The sequence below is a fragment of the Cupressus sempervirens genome, chromosome 8, assembly GCF_028749045.1.
Source record: "Cupressus sempervirens isolate cs-2001-9-10 chromosome 8, ASM2874904v1, whole genome shotgun sequence".
Classification (NCBI taxonomy): domain Eukaryota; kingdom Viridiplantae; phylum Streptophyta; class Pinopsida; order Cupressales; family Cupressaceae; genus Cupressus; species Cupressus sempervirens.
The window spans coordinates 421,406,612-421,428,863 of record NC_143125.1 but is presented as its reverse complement, the minus strand read 5'-3'; positions in this window follow the sequence as shown (position 1 = coordinate 421,428,863).

Genomic DNA, 22,252 nt, shown 5'->3' with positions numbered 1-22,252 from the left:
TAAACATCAAATCCATTCCAAGGAGAAAGAACATGGTAGCAGATGCTCTTGCCATCTCAGTTAATGCATTGCAACCAGTTGAAAGGACCAAGTTGAAAAGATTTTCAGTAGAATTGGTCACTATTCCATCCATAGGTGATAATATCACAAACTTTTAGGTCTTTCAAGATGATCAACATATACTTGATTTTATTATGTGTAGTTTCCATTTTCAGGGACAAGAGATTGATGATATGCCTTATGACAAGCCCAAAAATGATGAGCTTGAGGATGAAGATGGAATCCTTAATTTGAAAACCAAAACCATTCCAAAAGGAATTTTTGAACTTGAATGCATCTTTGATCATGATGAATCAGCACTCAATAGAAAGGAAACTCAAGAAAAGGGAATCAAAGAATGTGATTCGTACAATTTAGGTATTGACAAAGAACCAAAAATGATAAAAATAGGAAAAGCATGTAACCAACAAGAAAAGGAGGGCATGCTCAAATTACTCACTAAGTATAAGAATGTCATTTCTTGGAGCTATGAAGAGTTGAAGACTTATGATCCTAAGATTATCACACATGGCATCCCTCTGAAACCCGATGCAAAGCCATTTTGACAAAGACAAAGATTGGTAAATCCTCTTATTGAACTATTGATCATGAAGGAAGTAAAAAAGTTATTAGATGTTAAGATCATATTTCCTATCTGCCATTCCACATGGGTGGCCAATTTGGTTCCCATGCAGAAGAAGACATGAGAGATTTGTCTTTGTTTTGATTTTTGTAACTTGAATCTAGCATCTCAGAAGGATAACTATCCTCTACCCTCATTGGATGAAGTGTTGCAAATTGTTAATGGCTCAAAAATGATGTCATTATTGGATGGTTACTCAAGATATAATCAGGTGATGGTTGATGAAGAAGATAGGCTAAAGACTACTTTCACAACCAAGTGGGGAACTTTTTCTTACAAAAGGATGCCTTTTGGATTGATTAATGCAGGGGCTACATTTCAACAAGCAATGGATGAAGCTTTCAAAGGATTGATAAATAGGTGCATAGTCATGTACATGGATGACTTGACTATCTTTTCAAAAGATCAAAGTACATATATTGCTGATCTAAGGAAAGTATTCAATAGATTTCATAAATACGACATATCCCTCAATCCCAAGAAATGTTCATTTGGTGTTACTAAAGGAAAGCTCCTAGGATATGTTATTTTTGAAGCCAAAATCTCCATTTATCTAGATAGTGTCGAGTCTATTTTGAAGTTAGCACCTTCACATAGTTAGAAGGAATTGAAGTCTTTCTTCGGAAAGATAAACTTTGTGTGAAAATTCATAAGTAGATTTGTAGAGATAGTTCACCCCCTCAATGATTTACTCAAAAAGGGGGCTAAGACAGAATCGGTACCAGAAATAAAGATATATTTTGAAGCTATTAAGTTTGCCATTTCCATGGCCCCAGTTTTGTTAAGTCTAGATTACAAGTTACCTTTCAAGATCTATTACTTTGCTTCTAAACACTTTTGCATAGGGATCCTGACACAAAAAAGAGAGAAGGAAGATGAGAGACCAATTTCTTTCATGAGTTGTCCTTTAAAAAATTTAGAATTGAAATATTCAAACCTTGATAAATAGTCCTTTGTGTTGATCAAGGTAGTGAAGAAGTTTTGTCACTACATACTTAGAAGTAAGGTGTATGCAATTGTACCTGATCTAGTGGTAAAGACACTTTTGATGCAAAATGAACTTGGTGAAAGGAGAGGAAAGTGGATGGCCATACTTCAAGAATTCAATCTTGAGATTCAATCTATGAGATTAGTCAGAGGTCAAGGGTTGTCAAAAATGATAGCTGATAACCAAGATGAAAATGAAAAGCAATTCAAGTTCGATGATGAAACGAATGAAGGTGATCAAAAGAAGATGGTTGTATCACAAGTTGAAATCAACCAAGGTGTGGTGATAGATGTGTGGTACCAAGACATTATTTATTATCTCTTACAAGACCAATGCCCCAAATGGATGAATAGTTCACAATGTAGGGGACTTAAGATGAAATGCAAGTCTTACATATTACTCGATAACAAGTTGTATAAAAGAAACTACGAAGGGATCTATCTGAAATGCTTAGGATAGGAAGAAGCTAAGGATGTCTTGAAACATTTTCATGAAAAGTATGGCACAGGACATGGTTTTGTAGAAGAAATAGCTCACATGATTCTAAGATTGGGTTACTTTTGGCCATCAATATTCAAGGATACTTTTGAGCATGTGCATTCTTGTCATCTATGCCAAACCAATGCTAACAAAGAGAGGCACCTAGCGATGCCATTACAACCAGTGTATGAGGTACACCCCTTCACAAAATTGGGATTGGATTTCATAGGTCTAATCAATCAACCAACATCAACTAGACATGCATTCATCCTTACAGCTACGGATTATTGTACATGGTGGATGGAGGCAGAGACATTCAAAAATTGCACTGCTAAGGTGGTGATTGACTTTCTAGAAGAACACATTGTTACCAAATTTGGAATGCCATTCACCCTTGTGTGTGATAACAGGTCCGCATTCGCATCTGCATTCCTGACCCAATGGGCATTTGAAAACAAAGTCATCATCAAGTTTTCTTCAAATTACTACCTGCAAGGAAATGGGGTAGCTAAATCTACAAATAAGAACTTGATCACAGTAATAAAATGATTGTTGAAGGAGAATCCTAGGGATTGGCATACACAACTGAAATACACCTTGTGGACAGATTGAGTGAGAGTCAAAAACACCTTGGGGACTTCTCCATATTTTCTTGTTTACGAACAAGAATTAGTCTTCCCATTCAATCTCAGAATTCCAGTTTTGAAATTCATGAGTGGGTATGTTGAAGATGTTGATAAAGTTCAAATCAAATTGATGAATCTCCTAAAAATGGATGAGAAATTAATAGATGTATTAGAGCACATGGCTAAACATCAAGTGATTCTAAAAATATGGTTCAACAAGAGGGCCATGATCAAATCATTTAGGATTTTTGACCTTTTTCTACTTTGGGATAAGGCAAAAGAAAAGGTAGGCAGTCATACCAAGTTTCAACACTTGTGCATAGGCCCTTATCAAATCATAGAAATTCTAGGAGAAAACACTTTTAGGCTCAATTCCTTCCAGGGGGAATTTCTTCCCTTGCCAGTAAATGGGCAGTTTCTCAAACATTATTTTGAAGCCTAAAAGACAAAAAAAAAAAAAAAAAAAAAAAAAAGTTAGTTAGATTTTATTTATGCATTTAGCTTATATTTTCATTGTTGCAAGTATGTTTATTTTTGCAAGTGTGTTTGCTTTCATGTTGTGTGTTTGCTTTCAGTCATGTTTTTCTTTTTAAAGTTGTGTTAGTCTTGGGGGTTAAAGTGTACTTGAGATTTTTCTCTTAAGATTTCACTAACCACTTCTTGGTCCCAATTTTAGGAAGAGGCATTTCTTTGTCAAAACATTTAGACAATTGTGTGTCTTATACCAACCAAGCAATGGATATTTATTGTGGAAATAAGGGACTCTCAATTTGGAAATCAGAGGCCTAAACCACCAACTTTTCAACACTTTGCAAATTTAAAGATTTGATTGTTTTAGGTGTTGTTGATTTGAAGTCAAAAATGGTGAGGGATGATCCAAATTTCAACTAAGTTCAAACAGGAAGGGTCTCCTCGAGAGGTTACTAAGATCATTGATTTGGCGTGAGAGTTTTCCTAAAAGTTATAAAAGAGGAATGCAAGGGATGGTCACAAGAGATTGAATCTGAGAAATGACACCGATGTTCTGACTACATAGTCTAAGCGTAGTCAGGATATAGGAAAAAAAGGAAAAAAGAAAAAAAGAGAGAATAATATGGTGTTAAGTTTGAAGGATTCCAAAGATCTAAAATGGCAAAAGATACACTTTCAAAGTGAAGTATATTGTATTCAAAGTATAGTTCTATCAGATATAACATTTTGAACAACATGGAGCAATTATTCAAAAAGCCAAAAATTCAAAAAAACGTGGCATCCCACCAAGAGTCCTTGAATTGATTCTCTCATCTAGTCAAGTAATTGATTGATAAAAAGCCTTCGTGGAGATCCCAAATGAATGAACTGGGAGGAGTGGAAGATTGTCTCAAGTTGTTAGAAAACTTTGATTGGTTGCATCCTGGCACATCAAAAGGAAATGAATACACAACGTACACACTGAGTTGGAAGGTTTCAAGTTCTAATATTTTTATTGAAGAGTCATCCGTAGAACGCTCGAGATATTCGAAGTCTGGTTAGTGTTTGACACACATTCAAAGAATGTTTGCTAATGAAGAAATACCTTGGTCATTTCTTCCTTTTTTGGGGGCTATTTGTTGTGGTATTCACAACACATGCCCCATTCCTCACCAGGAATGGGGACCCCCTACTTTTTTTTGACTCCTAGACTCGAAGTTCGAGAGTTGGAAAACAGAAAATTAGTTTATAAGTTGCATCAAAAATTCGAAAAAACACAAAAAAATAAAAAAGGTTGAAAAAATACAAAAAAAGAGGAAATAGTCAAAAAATATAATTTTTAAAAATAATAATAATAATTAAAAAATTAAAATAAAATTCTTAGCTCCCTTCACCCGTGCGTGTGCACACCGATGTACAGTGTGCTTTGCATTTTGAGCATGAGGGAGAGAGAGGGCTATAAAACCCTCCCTCCCCCTTGTCTCATTTCATTTTTCTCATGAGAGGTTGAAGGAGGGAGAGGTAACCAAAACCCCCCCTCTCTTTTGAACCACATGCCCTCATGGTTGCACATGTGCATGCATGCAGTGCCCTTTTGGGCATGCGTGCATTGCGCCTCCATAGCGCTTATTGTGACACCCTTAGTGGCACCTGCACGATGCTCGTGCCCACACCTACTCATCACTTAGTGCAGCACCCATGCTTGTGTCTGAGCAGCACTAAAAGTAGTGCCCGCGCCTGCGTCTATGTAGTGTGCCCACACGTGCATTGGCACTCGCACCCCATGCGGTGCCAGCGCTTCGATGCATATGCCCACTTTTCCAATAGCTTTTTGTTTATGTTATTTCTTTTTGCATTTTTTTTGAAAATCCAAAAAAAAAAAAATAATAATAATTTTAAATATATATATATATAAATTAAAAAATTAAAAAAAATTCAAACCAAAAATTAAAAATGAATAAGTCCTCAAGGGGGACATTTTTCTCCTCGCTTACATTTTTCTCGCTATCCAATGACTAATCATGTTTTCTTTTTCTCGTGATGCACAGGAAACACAATCAGAAGGTGTTCACATTTGGATCAGCAACGAAACCAGTTGTTTACAAATTTCAAGGTGTGACCCCAAAATCAAGATTACATGATGAGTACGTTGAGATCAGAGATACTAACCTTAGACACATAGACTTTGGAGAATTCCTAAGAGTAGGAAAAAATTGGACACAAAGGTCAACCTTGGTGTCTGCATTGATCTAATCCAGATTAGTGAATGCAATGTCACATCTTGTGTCTATACAATCAGCTGAGTTGATAATGACCCTATCTCAACATTTTGTTCCTAATGAGAGGGTAGTTAAAAGCATCATCAGAGAAGTGGTCTTGGATTTGTGACCTGACAACATCAAGAGAGTTTTTCATCTGCCTAGAGCCAATTAGTTCATTAGACTTTCCTATGAAGTAGCTAATAGATGGTATAAAGATCATCACCAAAAAGCCATCAACATCATACATTCCTTATACTTCATTGAGAAGCCACCTTGGGGAAAGACAATCAGCAATGTGGATATGACCTGGGGATACATAAAGGATGACATTGAATATTCTATTATTCTCCTAAGAAGAGTCACGAGCTTACCTGAAGTAGGTTATCTTACTCCATTCATGGTCAACTTTATTGAGACCATCAGACATGCAAAGATACCACTCGATTGGACCACTAAACTTAGTTAAAATTTGTGTGAATAGTTGAGGATGGTAAAGGACAAGAAGAAGTTCTATATGACTTCTTATGTGGTGTACCTACTTGTAGCAAGGGCAACAAGCTATCCCAGGTTATACAAGAAAGGTAGTATGCAGGACCCCAATGCTTGGCCATACATAGTCTATCCTCAGTTGGTGAAGAAGAAGCTCTCACCGCAAAGCAAGGAGTATAGAATTGTGAATGATGCTTTCATCTTTGCAATCATTCAATTTGTCAAAGGGGACTATGGGAAGAGATTTTCTAAGGAAGCCAAGGTACAAATCATAGCTCTTGGAGCATATTTCATCTAGTTTAGGACATTTACATACATTCAGGTAGGTGGTGCATCTATCAATCTAAAGAAACTCCCAAGGTACCCAAGTGACAAGTTGGTCCTAATGGAAATATCTTGGTAGATTGAGTCAACTTATGAGAGGATCAAAAGACAATGGAGACCTTTTTGAGATTGGCCTTTTGTAGTAGGAGCATATCAGGTGAAGAGAAAGCAGGATATCCTGACTTTCAAGTGGGAATGGGAGAACTAACCTCTTGAAGAGTATAAATCTCCTCGGCCATTCTTTGACAATGTTGGTAAAGTGGAAAACCTGGCAAGAAAGGAGTTCTATCATGAGGATTCCATTAAAGATCATTGGATAAATGCCACAAACAACTATGATGCCTGCATTAGAGACTATTGTAGGATGACTTTGTATCTAGTAGAAAAGGCTCTCCATTTGACCATCCCTGATGGGATAAGGCTATAGGACTCTAAGGAACTACTATATCCCCTATTCAATATAGATAAAGTTGGTGAGAGACCCATTCTGAATGCAGAAGTGTATATAGAGGAAGGAGATGATATTAATCATCGAGTGAGACATGTCATTCAAATGACAAAGAGTTGGATTAAGAAACCCTTTCCACTTGATCCAGTTCTTGATACTGTAATCTTCCATGCACATGCTTTCCTAGAAAGGGGTAAGGGAAAGAAAGTCACAGTTCCTATCTTTGTGCTCCAGTCTCCTATCAAGCTAGAGATAGTCTACCAACTTGATTTCCTAGTGGGATATTATCCCCTTCCTAAAAGGAAGGGAAAGAGGAAGAGAACCTCTCCTCAGAGGATTCAAATAGAATAGGTTATAGAACATGTGTCTTCTCGGGAGCATGAACAGAGCTCACAGGAATCCCAAGGTATTGTAGCCTCTCAAATCTAGGATGAACTTTAGTTGCCTCCCATTTTTCCAAGCCAACCTAAAGAGGGAGAAATTCTAGAGACCTCTATTCCTCCTATGCAAGAAGATTTTTCTTCTCCTTCTATTTTGAAGAGACAAAAGAGGATCAAGGTTAGGATGAACAAGAGGCAAAGAGTCAGTAAGAGGTTAGTGCCTAATCCATTTGTTCCTGAAACCATTCTGAAAGAAGAAATAGATGAGGAAGAAATAGAAGTAGATGAGGAGGAAGAAAAAGTGCCTCTACAAAGGAGAACTTAGTTGGTAAAATCCACAAAATTGGAGAGAAGGAAGAGTGCCACAAATACCCTACCACCCACCCAATCAGATACTATAGAACTCTCTTCTTTAGAAGACAAAGTGCAGCGATGGGTAAATGAGAAAAGGGAGTAAGGTGAAGATGTTCTTTCCATCCCAAATTTTGATTTCATGCATATGGGTACGGAGTTAGTTGGGGATAAGATTAGAGACACCCAAGTACAAGTGAACTCCAATAGCAAGATTGGAGGCAGATGCCACCCAAAACACAATGTCCCACTCCTCCATCTCCACCATAGGTCATGGTGGTAGATAAGGGTTCAATAACTCCTCTACCTCTAAGTTTATAAGAGGAACATGTTCAAAAGGAACCATCATTACAAGAGCAACCAAAACTGAGGGTTACTAATGAGCCATCAAAAGAGGCACATATAGAAAAATATGCGCAACAACCTTCTCAGAAAGTTCAAGATCTATAGAGACTAAGACTATAGAAGAGGATTCCTCATAGTAGGAAACTCCAAACAAGAGTCATAAAGGGAAGGAGGTAGTTGAACATACCTCTTCATCATCTAGAGCCAAGGTTGTAGAGAGAAATATCCCAAAATGGTTTTGGAAGGAAATAATGAGAAGTGCCAAGCATCAGTTCCATGCTTCAGAGGATGACATTTGTGATATTGCAGAGATCTTGAACAAGCCTGAGTCTCCATTACATGATGCAATGCCATTTACATTCATCACTACTACACAAAACCAAGACTTATTTGCACAAGTGGCTCGCCCTCCTAAAGGTACAGATGCAGAAGCTATTAGTCTTGAGGACTATGAAGTGAAACATATTATGTTGGGAAAGCCTACATGGGATACATCTTGATAGATGATGACTATGGGAGTCAAAGAGGTTCTTAGCCACATGGAACATGATGAAATTGAAATCAGAACACTTCGTAGGAAAGTTGAGATCCTAAAGGGATATAAAGTTGAAGTTATTAGTCCTCCTGATCCTAAATGCCCTAAGGAGACTTTGAATACCATTCTTAGAGAAGGGGAAGGTGTACGGTTCAATCCATTTTTGAAAGCTTGTTAGGATTGTTGAGACAGCCTTGAGGATAAAGGTGTCACTATAATCATAGGAAGTTTGAAGTTTTTGCATGCTATGCAAGAGAATGTTGATAAGATCATGGAAATTTTGAGGTAGGACTTCAGTATCATGGATGAGGTACGAGCATGGAGAAAATATTTGCAAACTCTACAAGCCATAAAAGGAAAAAGGTACCAAATTTTGATTGATGTATATACCAGAGAAGAGTTAGACATGATAGATGATTGGATAGAGAAGATTGCAAATGGGAATAAAGTGATGGAAACATTGGATGATGAGATACATAGGCTCAAGGACCGAGCTTGAGAGCAAATTTTGGAAGCAAAAAAGTTGTATAGTGATGCATGCTTGGACATCTTTGAAGATGAAGAATGAGAGAAGTTGTTTCCAATTGAGGTAGTAGTGGAAAATTTCAAAAAATCTTTAGAGGAGGTATCCAGTGATGAAGACATTAGACAATCTTTAGGATAGAGGAAGCACTGTTAGAGTTGGACACAAAACTCAGAGATTTTGCAAGGACTCGAATCGAGCTGGATAACTACAGATAGAAGATCAAGGATAAGTATGAGGCTTTAGATCTTCCAGATTCTGCTAAGATTACTAAAATGATAGAGAAATTCAAGGGCAAACATCCAAACATAGCTTTGGGGTGAAAATGAACAAAACCCAGATGCCAAATTTTCAATTTTGACACTTAGTAAAAATTTTGAGATTTTGACCTAGTCAAGGTCCACAGCTCTATAATTTAGAGGTCTACTAATAGTTGACTGGTTCCAAAAATAACACTTTCCATTCACTGGGAATGCATTTTGATGGGAAGTTAACTCTGACACACGCCTATTGAAGGGTTAGCTTCTATTTTTGGCACCTCCATGCACTTCCACTTCGACTGATGGCTTCCTCTTGCTTTCTCTCTCATACTCTCATTATTTTTGACATGTAAAGGGATCATGCATCTAATTAATGAATAAAATATGGATGGAGTCCCTCTAAGCACCAGATAGATTGATAGTTTGTATATATTTAGTTCTTTTTAATGTTTTAAAAAGCAATTTATTGCATCAAGATATCTCTCACTCTCAACACAAATTGAGGAGATGATTTCTTATAAATCCCCATTGTAAAATGTAACAAGGGTCACCATTATTGTGCAATAAAATTATGCTTTTGGTGCTCACATTTGGAGTGTAGTGATTCTTTCCTGAATGTGTCATATTTTTGTGAATTCTATTCATGAGATTGTGATTGAGCCAAAGGTTTATTGTGTTTTTTCTGGTTGTGCGATCTTTTAGTTTTGGTGTTTTCTACAAATATACAAATTTTGCTAACTTAACGAGCTTTAGAAGAGATCACCCAATTGTGTCTACATAGTTTTTTGTCTCGCATGAGTGCACTTTATATCGCCTTTAGAGTTGATGAAGAGTGAAACATCATTCAATTTGTTAAAGATTCTCATCGACAATTGCATCAATGGATTCTAGGAAGCGCTACTCCTATTTTCATTGGTTTCCTATCAATTGTTTCAAAGGTTTAACTCGCAGCGTGTTGTGTTATGTAGCTTCTGTCTGTTTAGAAATTTCAATTTCAAGTCATTTAATTTCATGTTAGTTTCTTTTAATTTTGTTATTTGCTTTACTAACCCTATGTTAGAATAGGACCTCATAGTAGCTACATTGTTAGAGTTGCATTCATTAAAAAATAAGAAAATACAAAAATATTGTTCTCTTTTGGTGTGATATTTTGAGAAAATGAACAGATTTACTTGTATTCCGAGATAATAAAAATTTAGAACCAGCAATGGCCTCCTTGTGAAAATTCACATTTATCTTCTACTAAGTGGATTTTGGTATGTCACAAGACAAATACTGAACCTTGGAGTGGATCCTTAAAAAGATTTTCTTTTCAAAAGAGGAATTACGCAATGGATTCCTCTCATTCACCTCATGCAAAATGAACGCCCAACAATATGTTGTAATGAAATGTGTTGAAAGGGGTCATAAGTTATCTTATGACCAATTTTAATCCATTCAAACAAACTAAATAGGTCCCTAGGAGTCCTAGGGGTCCTAGGGACATATTTTATCATGAAATACATCAAAAGGGGTCATAGGTTATCCTATGACCCATTTCAACCCATTTGAACAAACCAAAGAGGTTCCTAGACCCCTAGGGACATATGTTGTCACGTAATGCATCCAAAGAGGTCATTGGATAACCTATGACCCCTTTCAACCCATTCAAACAAACCAAATAGGTCTCTAGGGATCCTAGGACCCCTAGGGACATATTGTTGTCATGAAATGCATCGAAAGGGGTCATAGGTTATCCTATGATCCCTTTCAATCCATTTGAATAAACCAAATAGGTCCCTAGGGTTCCTAGGACTCATAGCAACATATGTTGTCATGAAATGTGTCGAAAGGAGTCATAGGATAACCTATGAGCCCTTTTAACTCATTCCAACAAATCAAATAGGTCCCTAGTGTTCCTAGGGGCATATGTTGTCATGAAATGTGTAAAAAAGGTCATAGGTTATCCTATGACCCCTATCAACCCATTGCAAGAAACCAAATAGGGGGTCCTTAGGCCTTTACATACATATGTTTTCATGAAATGTATTGAATTCAAACAAGCCAAATAGGGGGTCCTTAGGCCTTTACATACATATGTTGTCATGAAATGTGTCGAAAGGGGTCATAGGATAACCTAAAACCCCTTTTGCCCCATTCAAACAAATTAAATAAGTCCCTATGATGTGATATGGAGCCTAATTAGACTTAGATGTTTGTTCGGCATAGTTTTCTCTCCATATTATTTCTACAGGGGTTTGGGGCTAGTGCCCCCAAGATGGGGTCAAGGGGTAGTGTCCTTGCAATGTCCTAGGTAGTGCCTTAGGTGTGCTCCCTATCATAGTATAGGGTGGGTTCAAGGGTCAATGCCCCTATAGGTGGTTTTCAGGGTTAGCACCCCCAAAGCCAAAAATTCCCTTATATTGCAAAAGGCCTTGGCTACTATTTTTCTATTATTCTAGCCCTAATTTTGTAAGAAAAAAAAGCTTGTATAAAAAGGCTTAGGGTTAGGGATTTCATGATGAATGGTGATATTGTAGCTTCTTGTGGTAGTATTGAGCTATAGGGGATTACAAATTGTAATCACTAGATAATAATAATATTAGACTTGTTATTGGTGGACATAGCCTAGGGATTCGGTGAACCATGTTAAATCTTGGTGTCTTGTGTTCTCTTTTATGCAATCTACTATTTTGTAGTATTGGTTATATTTACATGTGATAGTTATTTCTATCTAAGGTTAATCCTAATAAGTGGTATCAAAGCCAGACAGTTGTCATTTTTTTTAGCTAGACCGTTGTCATTTTTTTAAGCAATCCTCTACAAGAAGGTCTCACTATTGTGAGGAAGTTTCACAGTTTAGTGAGAGCGATGGAAGACAAGGGTAAGATAAGGGTTGACAAGTTTAATGGGTAGAATTTTTAGTTATGGAAGATACAAATGGAGGACTATCTTTATCATAAGGATTTATGGAAGTTGTTGGAAGGAAAAACCAAGAATCAGGGATCTATGATGAATGACGACTAGGATCTTTTAGACAGAAATGCACTTGGAAGCATTTGATTATGCCTGGCACCATCAGTGGCATTTAATAAATTACAAAAGTAAAGATGACAGAAGAGTTGATGCAAATGCTAGCAAAATTGTATAAAAAGCCCTCTGCTTCAAATAAGGTATTCCTCATGAAGTGTTTATTTAATATCAAAATGATAGAAGGTGGATATGTTGTAGATAATTTAAATGAGTTTAATACTATTACTAGTTAGTTAGCTTCTATGGGTATCAATTTTGATAAATAAATTAGGGCTCTCTTGATTTTGTGTTCTTTTCTTGAAAGCTAGAATGGCCTAGTAATAGATGTGAGTAATTCTATTTCTGGATCTAGTACCCTAAAATATGATGACGTGATCGGTGTTATTTTGAGCGAGAAAACTCATAGGAAAATCTCAAGTGGATCTACATCAAGAAGTGCTTTGAGTACACAAAGTAGAGGTAGAATGACTGAGAGAGGAAATAATTCTAGAAACTATGAGAATGTCATGCCCAAACTACGTGGGCAAAAACACACAATTTTTTTTTTAAATTAATAATTAAATTGATCTAAGTTTTGAAATGATTGTGATTACAGTTTAAGTATAGGATCTCTACGATACATCTTAAGTTTTAAAAATTTTCACACATGAATTAATCATTGATTTATCCTTTATCATTAAATCGATTAATTAACTTAACAATCAAATTTCTAAAAAGTTTTATCACAGTGAAAAAATTTATATACTTGTATAGAATATCTTTAAAATTATTCGAATAAATTTAGTTATTAGGACACTAATTAAAAAAATTATCAAAGATACTATTAAATACTAACATTTCTTAAAACTACAACTTAGCTTAATTCTCAACAAAAATTTAATCAAATTTAGAATAAATCTAATCTAAATTTATTTTAATATTAATTTTAAATTAATTCCATTTTAATACAACTCGACAACTATCTTAAAAATAAATAATAACTTAAAACCCAACTTAGTTTTAGATTAAGCACTATTTAAAACAAAATTTAACTTAAATATAAATAAAACAATTATCTATACTTAATCAAATTAGAACTAACTTCACCTAAATTAATTTGCATGACATGAATAAAATAAGTAAATTAAAACAACCCAACTAACTTATTTTAATCTAAACTAACATCTAAAACTAATCTTAATTTAAACATTAAATAACATACAAATTAAAATTAACAAACAATTTAACTAACATATAAAACAACTAAACTTATTAGCAACTAACCTACCTACTAACTCTAACTTATACTAATCTAAGCTACCCTACCCCTAACCACTAATCATCCCACTTGGCCACTAGTCAAGTCGATTTGACCTCCAACACCTCACCCTAGGCCCCACGCAAATCCAAGCCTTCACATCAAAAGAGAGTACGTTGATATCATGGAGGAGATGAAGTTTTGTTTTTAAACAGATTTCATTTTTTTTTTCAAACTTTACTACAACCCAAGACTTATACAAAGACCTCAACTCATGTCATGTCACTGACATGGCAGCAATCAACACTTCTTCCCACGCAGCCCAAAATGGAGAAAAATGCTTCCCAAATAGTGGGCACGTGAGCAGAGACAAGGGCAAAGGAATAAGTAAGGAAAAGACCACCCAATTCATACTTATTTCAACAAGCAAACTTTTCCCCAAACTTAAATGCTTTACCATCCAAACTAAGTGCTAGATAAGGAGGAGGATGGGTATGGGACAAGGTGGCAGGGTGATGCCACCCTCCCATCAAGACAACCAAGATCTTGATTGGACATAACTACCTTTCCAAATCTAATCTAAACTGACGTCCAAGGCCAAAGGGAAACAATAAACTCATAAAGTTTTGTAGGTGAGAAAGATGTTAAAAAGTTAAGATAAGTATAGATATTTTTTTTTTTAATTACTTTTGATATTTTAAATATTAATATCTATATTTTCTTTTTTATTTTGTTTTATTTCAAATTTTAAAAATAAGAATATTGTAGAGAATATTCTTTGTTGGAAGGAGGCATTTAAATTTTTTCCCATACAAAAGGCAGAGAGTTTTACTCTCTTGCAACACACATGTTTTTTTTTGATGAAAATTTTTCTAAGTATAGAAATTACAAGGCAAGAAAAATATTTTTTTTTTTCAAGGTGTATTTTTTTCTTTGGAATAGATTTAAAACATTTATACCAAAATCATTTGATCTCCTATAAATCTTAAATTGGAATAATTCAACTTTTGTCAATAATTTCTTTTAAATGAAAATCCATCAAGCCTAATTACAACCTTAATATACCAAGAATATAAATTATCCATTTTATTCAATAATGCAATACTTGTTGATTCAAATAATCATGCAACCTGAATCTACATCCATGATCATAATTTTCATTTTCAACATAAAAAGGAAACTTGAAATTTTACCAAATTGAACATCATCAATTCCATCCTATTTTTTTGAGATTCATCCATCTAAATTTAAATCACGATTAAGTCACATGATGTCCAATTATACTCAAAACACCAATTTTATTGGCAAACCTGATTCAAAGGCTCAATCGGAAAAGAACCAGGAAGAAAACTCGGCTTCGTTGCCATTTACAACAAAGTTTGAAATACAATTTACAATAGGATATCAATCCCAAATTTCAACAATTAAATTGAATTTTCTTCATGACCCTCATTAAGGAATTTATAATGTTTTCTCCAACTCATTCTAGAACCATGGAGGGAACAGAATCTGATCAGGTGACCAAAAACATGACCAAGAACAATTCAAACATGCATATACATACAAGGTTTTCACAATAAGATCCACAATGAATCAACACTAGGGAAAGGTGGATTCTTCCAACAGGAGATCACAAGCACAACACCAATTCAGATGCCCAATTGGGGCTATTAACCAAGAACTTCCATTCTTCCATTTAACCATGCCATACTCATACGAGGTTTTGTACTGATGGGTAGGGGCCCATAACACCCTACCCTCTCTCCCTCTTCTCATCCTAAGAAGAGACTCTACACTGGTTGGAGTTCAACTAAACAGACCTTTCCCAAAATTGGTCACTTATGCCCTCTCCAAGGGTGAGTAATACCAAAACACCCATGCAAGAAAAATCTCAAAATTTCAAATATAAACATGAAAGGAAACATCCAAAATAACATGGTTTTTTTAAATCTTCCCAACATACCCACAAACATACAAACATTGAAACAACAACAAGGTAGCATAAGCATGAAACAAACATGAAAACTGAATAAGGGAGATGAGAATTTCCTACCTTCACAAAGAGGTAATGGAAATGAACAAGTTTGAGTAGAGTTTCCACTTCCTTCCTGCAATCTTCAAAAACTCCTCTCTAAATGTAGAGATTGGGTAACAACCTCCACAAGTCCAAGAAGGGCCTCTCAATAAGCCTCAAACTCAACCACCAAAAAGAGCAATAACTACTTCCACCCACTAGCAATTCTAGAAACTCCTAACTCAACCCACACTGGGGTTAAACACTAAGTGGAGGTGAGGTGAGGTAACTCAAGATGGTCATATTCAATTTTTGCACAAAGGCAAAATGAGACTTTTTGAGTGGTCTCAAAAGTCAAAAAAATGGGGCTTAGGGGTTGGAAAAGACCCCTAACCCATACCCATACCCTTTGAGTATAATTATTTCATGTTTTAAGGCCTAGAAAAAAGGTTTAGAGCCAAACAAAATCTAGGAATAAAATAGGACCTTCTAACTATTCTAACATTGCAGATAAAGCACTAATCTGAATTAAGGGATAACTAACCTTGATTAAGAACCTAATAAGAAAACTAAAGAACATAACCAATTTATGAGTGTCAAGTGACACTAAAAGAACATAATTACAAACACTAACATTCACTGAACATAGGAAGATACATACATACATCTCACAATACAATATGTGAATTATAAAACACAATGTTTTCAAAATTAGCACACAGAGATTAGTTCTGTTCCTCCGTAGGGTTCCTCGGCTAAAATATCTGCACACTCATTGCACACATCAGTAGTCCTGTAAAATCACATGTACATATATGTATATGTGTCAGAAATCAACATAAATTGAAACATACATCAATAAGGGTTTCTTCATCCTGCTTAATTCTTAACCATTTAAAATCTTTTAAATCAAAGTCTCAATCCTACATTACTGATTTCATCAACATACATATACATGAAACATTAAATGACAAACATCAAATATATCTGAATGTAACATCACATAACATGAAAAAGTATAGTATGTTCTAAGCATCAAATAATGTCTCAACATCTCAAGTCGTGAATATCAAAATAATAGTAATGTATCACTATACTACGATGGGCCGAGGTGAGGCCTCACATCCTCCCCCACTAGGCATGAACTTCCTCGTAGAGTTCATCTAAAAGGTACGAGTACTAAGATCGCATCTACACTACATCCTCCCATGAAGCTGTGACCTCATCGTAATAGTCCCACTAGACCCTAACCTGGTCCAGCTCTCAGCCTCAAAGTGCTAGGGTCCGTCGGGAAATAATGCGGATAGGCTCCAGTGCTAGTTGTCCGTCCGACTCCACCTGTAAAGCATCCCAATCTATAATATGAGACTCATCATAAATGTATCCTCTAAGTACTGAAATATGAAACACATCGTGGATGCGTGACAGGCTAGGTGGCAAAGCTAAACGATATGCAACAGGTCCTATCCTCTCTAGGATCTCGAATAGCCCAACAAACTGGGGTGCCAACTTAGAGCCCTTTTCGAATCAAATTAGACTCTTGTGTGGTTGCACCCTCAAGAACACTCTATCACCAACTTGATACTCTCGATCTGTCCTCTTCGCATCAGCATACTTCTTTTGCCTATCTTGTGCCTCTCTTAGGTGCTGTCTGATCAGGGTCACCTGCTGCTCCATCTCCTTTACTAACAAGGGACCAATAGATACTCGATCCTCAATCCTATCCCAACTCAAGGGTGTCCTGCATGGTCTCCCATACAAGGCCTCATAAGGTGGCATACCTATGGAAGAATGGTATCCATTGTTATAGGAAAACTCAACAAGATGTAGGTATTCCTCCCATTTGACCTGATGGTCCATCACGTACATATGTAGCATGTCCTCCAAAACCTTATTTACTCGCTCTGTCTGGCCATCGGTCTGAGGATGGTATGCTATACTAAAATTGAGCCTAGTGCCCAAGGCTGACTGCAACTCTCTCCAAAATGAAGAAGTGAACAATGAGTCTCTATCAGAGATGATCTTATGGGGTACACCATGAAGTCTAACAATGTCCTGCAAGAACACCTGAGCTATATCTCGTGCTGTGAATGTAGTACACACGGGTGAGAAATGGGAAACCTTGGTCAATGTGTCAACTATCACCAAAATGGCATCATGGTGACAAGATGACATAGGAAGACCAACAATGAAATCCATAGATATAGTGTCCCATTTCCACACTGCTATCTCATGCGGTTGGAGAAGCCCACTAGGATGACAATGCTCTGCCTTCACCCTCTAGCACTCAAAGCATCTCGCAACTATGCTAGCAATCTACACTCTCATGCTTGGCCAATGATACAATTGCCTCAAATATGTATGTAACTTCTTAACGCCGAGGTACGTTGCATAAGGTGCTTTGTGAGCCTTGAGTACAATGAGCTTGCGCAAACCCCCAATGGAAGGCACATACATATGTCCCCTATGATGCAAAATTCCATCAGACTCCAATGAATACTCTACAAACTTCCCTTCCAAGGGTCTCTGAGAATGTACTAATTGACTAACTTCTACATAAAGCTCATCAGTTGGTAAGTGTTGTAAGATCCGCTCTCTCAAGTCAATGCAAGTAGTCATAGGTGAAAGCTCATGGTGCCTTCTACTTAAGGCATTTGCAACCACATTCTCCTTTCCCTTAATGTAATGTACATCAAAATCATACTCACACAGAAACTCCATCCACCTTCTTTGCCTAGCATTAAGGTTTGGCTAAGAAAATATGTACTGCAAGCTCTGGTGATCGGAACGAAGCTTGAATCTATGACCCAAAAGGAAATGTCACCATCTCACAAAGGCATGAACCACTACTGCTAGATCTAGGTCATGAGTAGGATAATTGAGTTCATGAGTCTTCAACTTCCTAGACTTAAAGGAAATAGGTTGTCCTTCCTGCATAAGGACTACCCCTAATCCATCTAAAGATGCATCGCTGGACACCACAAAATCTACAACAGGATCTGATATTGCAAGAATCGGTGCACTCGTGAGGGCTCTCTTGAGCTCTTGAAAAGCTCTACCACACTTCTCTATCCACTCATACTTCTTCCCCTTTTTCTGAAGAGATGTGATGGGGTGTGCCAATCTAGAGAACCCTAAAATGAAACGTCGATAATATCCTCCTAGCCCCATAAAGCTCCTCACTTTAGTAAAACTGGTGGGTGCTGGCCAATCCATGATAGCCCTAATCTTTGATGGGTCTACTAAGACACCATCACCTTATATGACATGACCCAAATAATGTATCTCGGGTCTGAAGAATGCACACTTCGACAAGCTGCCAAATGACTGATTCTCTCTCAACTTCTGCAATACCTATCTCAGGTGCTCTTCATGCTCTCTCTCATCATGAGAATAAATTAGAATGTCATCAAGAAACATAACCACAAAATTATCCAAAAATTTATGGAATACTCCATTCATGAGGCTCATGAATACAGCTGGAGCATTTGTGAGGCCAAATGGTACCACAGTGAACTCGTAGTGACCATATCTAGTACAAAAAGCTATTTTGGGGATATCACTATCCACAATCCTCAACTGATGGTAACCTGACTTCAGATCAATCTTTGAAAATACTTAGGCACCCTGTAACTGATCAAAGAGATCATCGATTCTAGGAAGAGGATATCGGTTCTTGATGGTCACCTTGTTCAATTGCTGATAATAAATACACAACCTAAGTGATCCATCCTTCTTCTTGACGAAGATCACTAGCGCAACCCAAGGTGACACACTAGGTCAAATATGCCCCTTCTCTAAGAGTTCCTCCAACTACGCCTTTAGCTCAATAAGCTCATGAGTAGTCATCCTGTATGGTGCTCTTGAAACTGGCTCGACTCCTGGCACAAGGTCTATGTGAAAATCCACTGCTGGAGGTGGAGGCATACCAGGAAGCTCTGAAGGAAACACATCAGAAAACTCCTGAAGGATTGTAAAATCATCAAGGGATGGCTCCCTCTCTGAATCTTCCTCTCTGTCACTAATAGTGATAGCAAACAACTGACAACCCTTTCGTATGCACCATCTAAGCTGCATAGCGAAAATCATACAAAAGGACACTGGCCTCTTCACTCTGAAGATCTCCTTAGAGATACCATCATCATCCACACATTCCACCCTCTTCTATTGAAAATCTATCTTGGCGTTGTGGGCATAAAGCCAATCCATGCCAAGAACAACATCATAAGAACCTAGAGGGGTAATGCGTAGATCAGTCCTAGTGAAAATGTCTCCAATTTGCATCTGACAACTCCGCACCATGGAACTAATTGACACTTTGGCTCTTGAGGCTAACTCTACTTCCCAACTAACATCTTGTCTAACTACCACTAGCCCGCAATGCTCCACCACAAATGGAGATATAAAAGAGTTAGTAGCCCCGAAATCAAATAAAATTGCAACCATATGGCCCTGTACAATACCTGTAGCCTTGATAACTATGGCTTGATGCTCATCCTGGTGGTTGTCAACCGTTGCAAAAACTCTATGGGATCTACCCATGTCACCAACTGTCGGCTCTGAAAAAGCCCTACTCTTACCACTGGATGCTTGTCCCTACAAACACTCCCTAGCTATATGACCCATGCCACCATAAGTGTAGCATGGTCCACAAGTATAAGATCGTGCACCCTATGACCCAGACTGCTATGGGCCTCCTGACCTGCTAGATCTGTTGTATCCACCCCTAGAAGACTGCTGAGTCTTCACTAACTATGACTGTGGGGCCTGTACTTTTTGATTGTGCCTAGGACCCTGTGACTACCATTGCTTGGGCTTGGAGCCCTGATATCCCTGAAAAGTTTTTTGTTGTTGTTGTTGCTGGGGTTTTGGCTGTTGAGATTGCTGGCCCTTAGAGGACCCTGCTGTAAAGTTCTGATTCCCTTTCCAAGGGAGTTTTTGCTGGGAAGAGTTTCAGTTTTGAGACCGATCCCATGACTCCTGCCTACCCCAAGTATCCTCAGCAACTAGTGCTATCTCTACTACCTATCTGAAGGTGGTAGGGAAGACCATCCGAACTGGTCCCTAAAGAGAGAAATTCAGCCCCATGATAAAGTGATGCACCCGTAGTTTCTCGTCCTTCATGTATTCCACATAAGGAAGGAGCTCGAGAAACTTGCTCTCATACTGAGCCACTAAAAGGCCTCTCTGATAAAGAGAATGGAACTCCTCTATCTGTTTCTGTCAGAAATGCTCTGACAAATACCTCTCTCGAAACTTTTCTAAGAAAGATTCCCATGTGAGGGTGTCCATCCTCACTCCACCTATGATCTCCTCCTAATGCCACCAGTTGGAGGCATCCCCTCTCAACTGATGAACTACTAGGTGTGCCTTTAGATTACTCCCATAAGGGTGTAACCCAAAGCACCACTGTAGGCTCTGTAACCATGCCTCTACTACTAAACCCTCAGTGGTACCGATAAACAATGGTGGTTTGAGTCGAATCAATTCCCTGATATCATCTCCTACATGTCTAGGAGGTCTGTCAAATGGGGGTCCTCTCTGGTGTATGGACTCTTCCTCGTGTTCACCCTGACCCTCTAACTATCTTGGTGGGGGACTCCTAGTCCTCTCTCTGACCCTGGGTCCACCTCCTCTAGGTCCCTCTGCTTCCACTACTAGGATCTGCCGAACTGGCTGAACTACAGGTACTACTCTCAGCTGAACTACACTGATCAAAGTCTAAAGTGCATCTATAATGTCCTGGTTTGGGTTCGATGGTGGTGGAGGTGAAGGTGGTGGTGGTGGTCCATCCTCCTGTCCCACTCTACCACCCCTAGCCCTACGACCTCTACCTCATCGGCTACGAGTAACAGGCGGCATCTGCACATTTAAAAGTTTGAGTTAACTTTAGGAAGCACAATGGTTTAAGGTTCCTAGTGTTGAAACTAGGCTCTGATACCGAAATGTCATGCCCAAACTACGTGGGCAAAAACACACAATTTTTTTTTTATAAATAATAATTAAATTGCTCTAAGTTTTGAATTGATTGTGATTACAATTTAAGTATAGGATCTCTACGATACATCTTAAGTTTTAAAAATTTTCACACATGAATTAATCATTGATTTATCCTTCATCATTAAATTGGTTAATTAACTTAACAATCAAATTTCTAAAAAGTTTTATCACAGTGAAAAAATTTATATACTTGTATAGAATATCTTTAAAATTATTTGAATAACTTTAGTTATTAGGACACTAATTAAACAAATTATCAAAGATACTATTAAATGCTAACATTTCTTGAAACTACAACTTAGCTTAATTCTCAACAAAAATTTAATCGAATTTAAAATAAATCAAATCTAAATTTATTTTAATATTAATTTTAAACTAATTTCATTTTAATACAACTCGACAACTATCTTAAAAATAAATAATAACTTAAAACCCAACTTAGTTTTAGATTAAGCACTATTTAAAACAAAATTTAACTTAAATATAAATAAAACAATTATCTATACTTAATCAAATTAGAATTGACTTCACCTAAATTAATTTACATGACATGAATAAAATAAGTAAATTAAAACAACCCAACTAACTTATTTTAATCTAAACTAACATCTAAAACTAATCTTAATTTAAACATTAAATAACATACAAATTAAAATTAACAAACAATTTAACTAACATATAAAACAACTAAACTTATTAGCAACTAACCTACCTACTAACTCTAACTTGTACTAATCCAAGCTACCCTACCCCTAACCACTAATCATCCCACTTGGCCACTAGTCAAGTCGATTTGACCCCCAACACCTCACCCTAGGCCCCACGCAAATCCAAGCCTTCACATCAA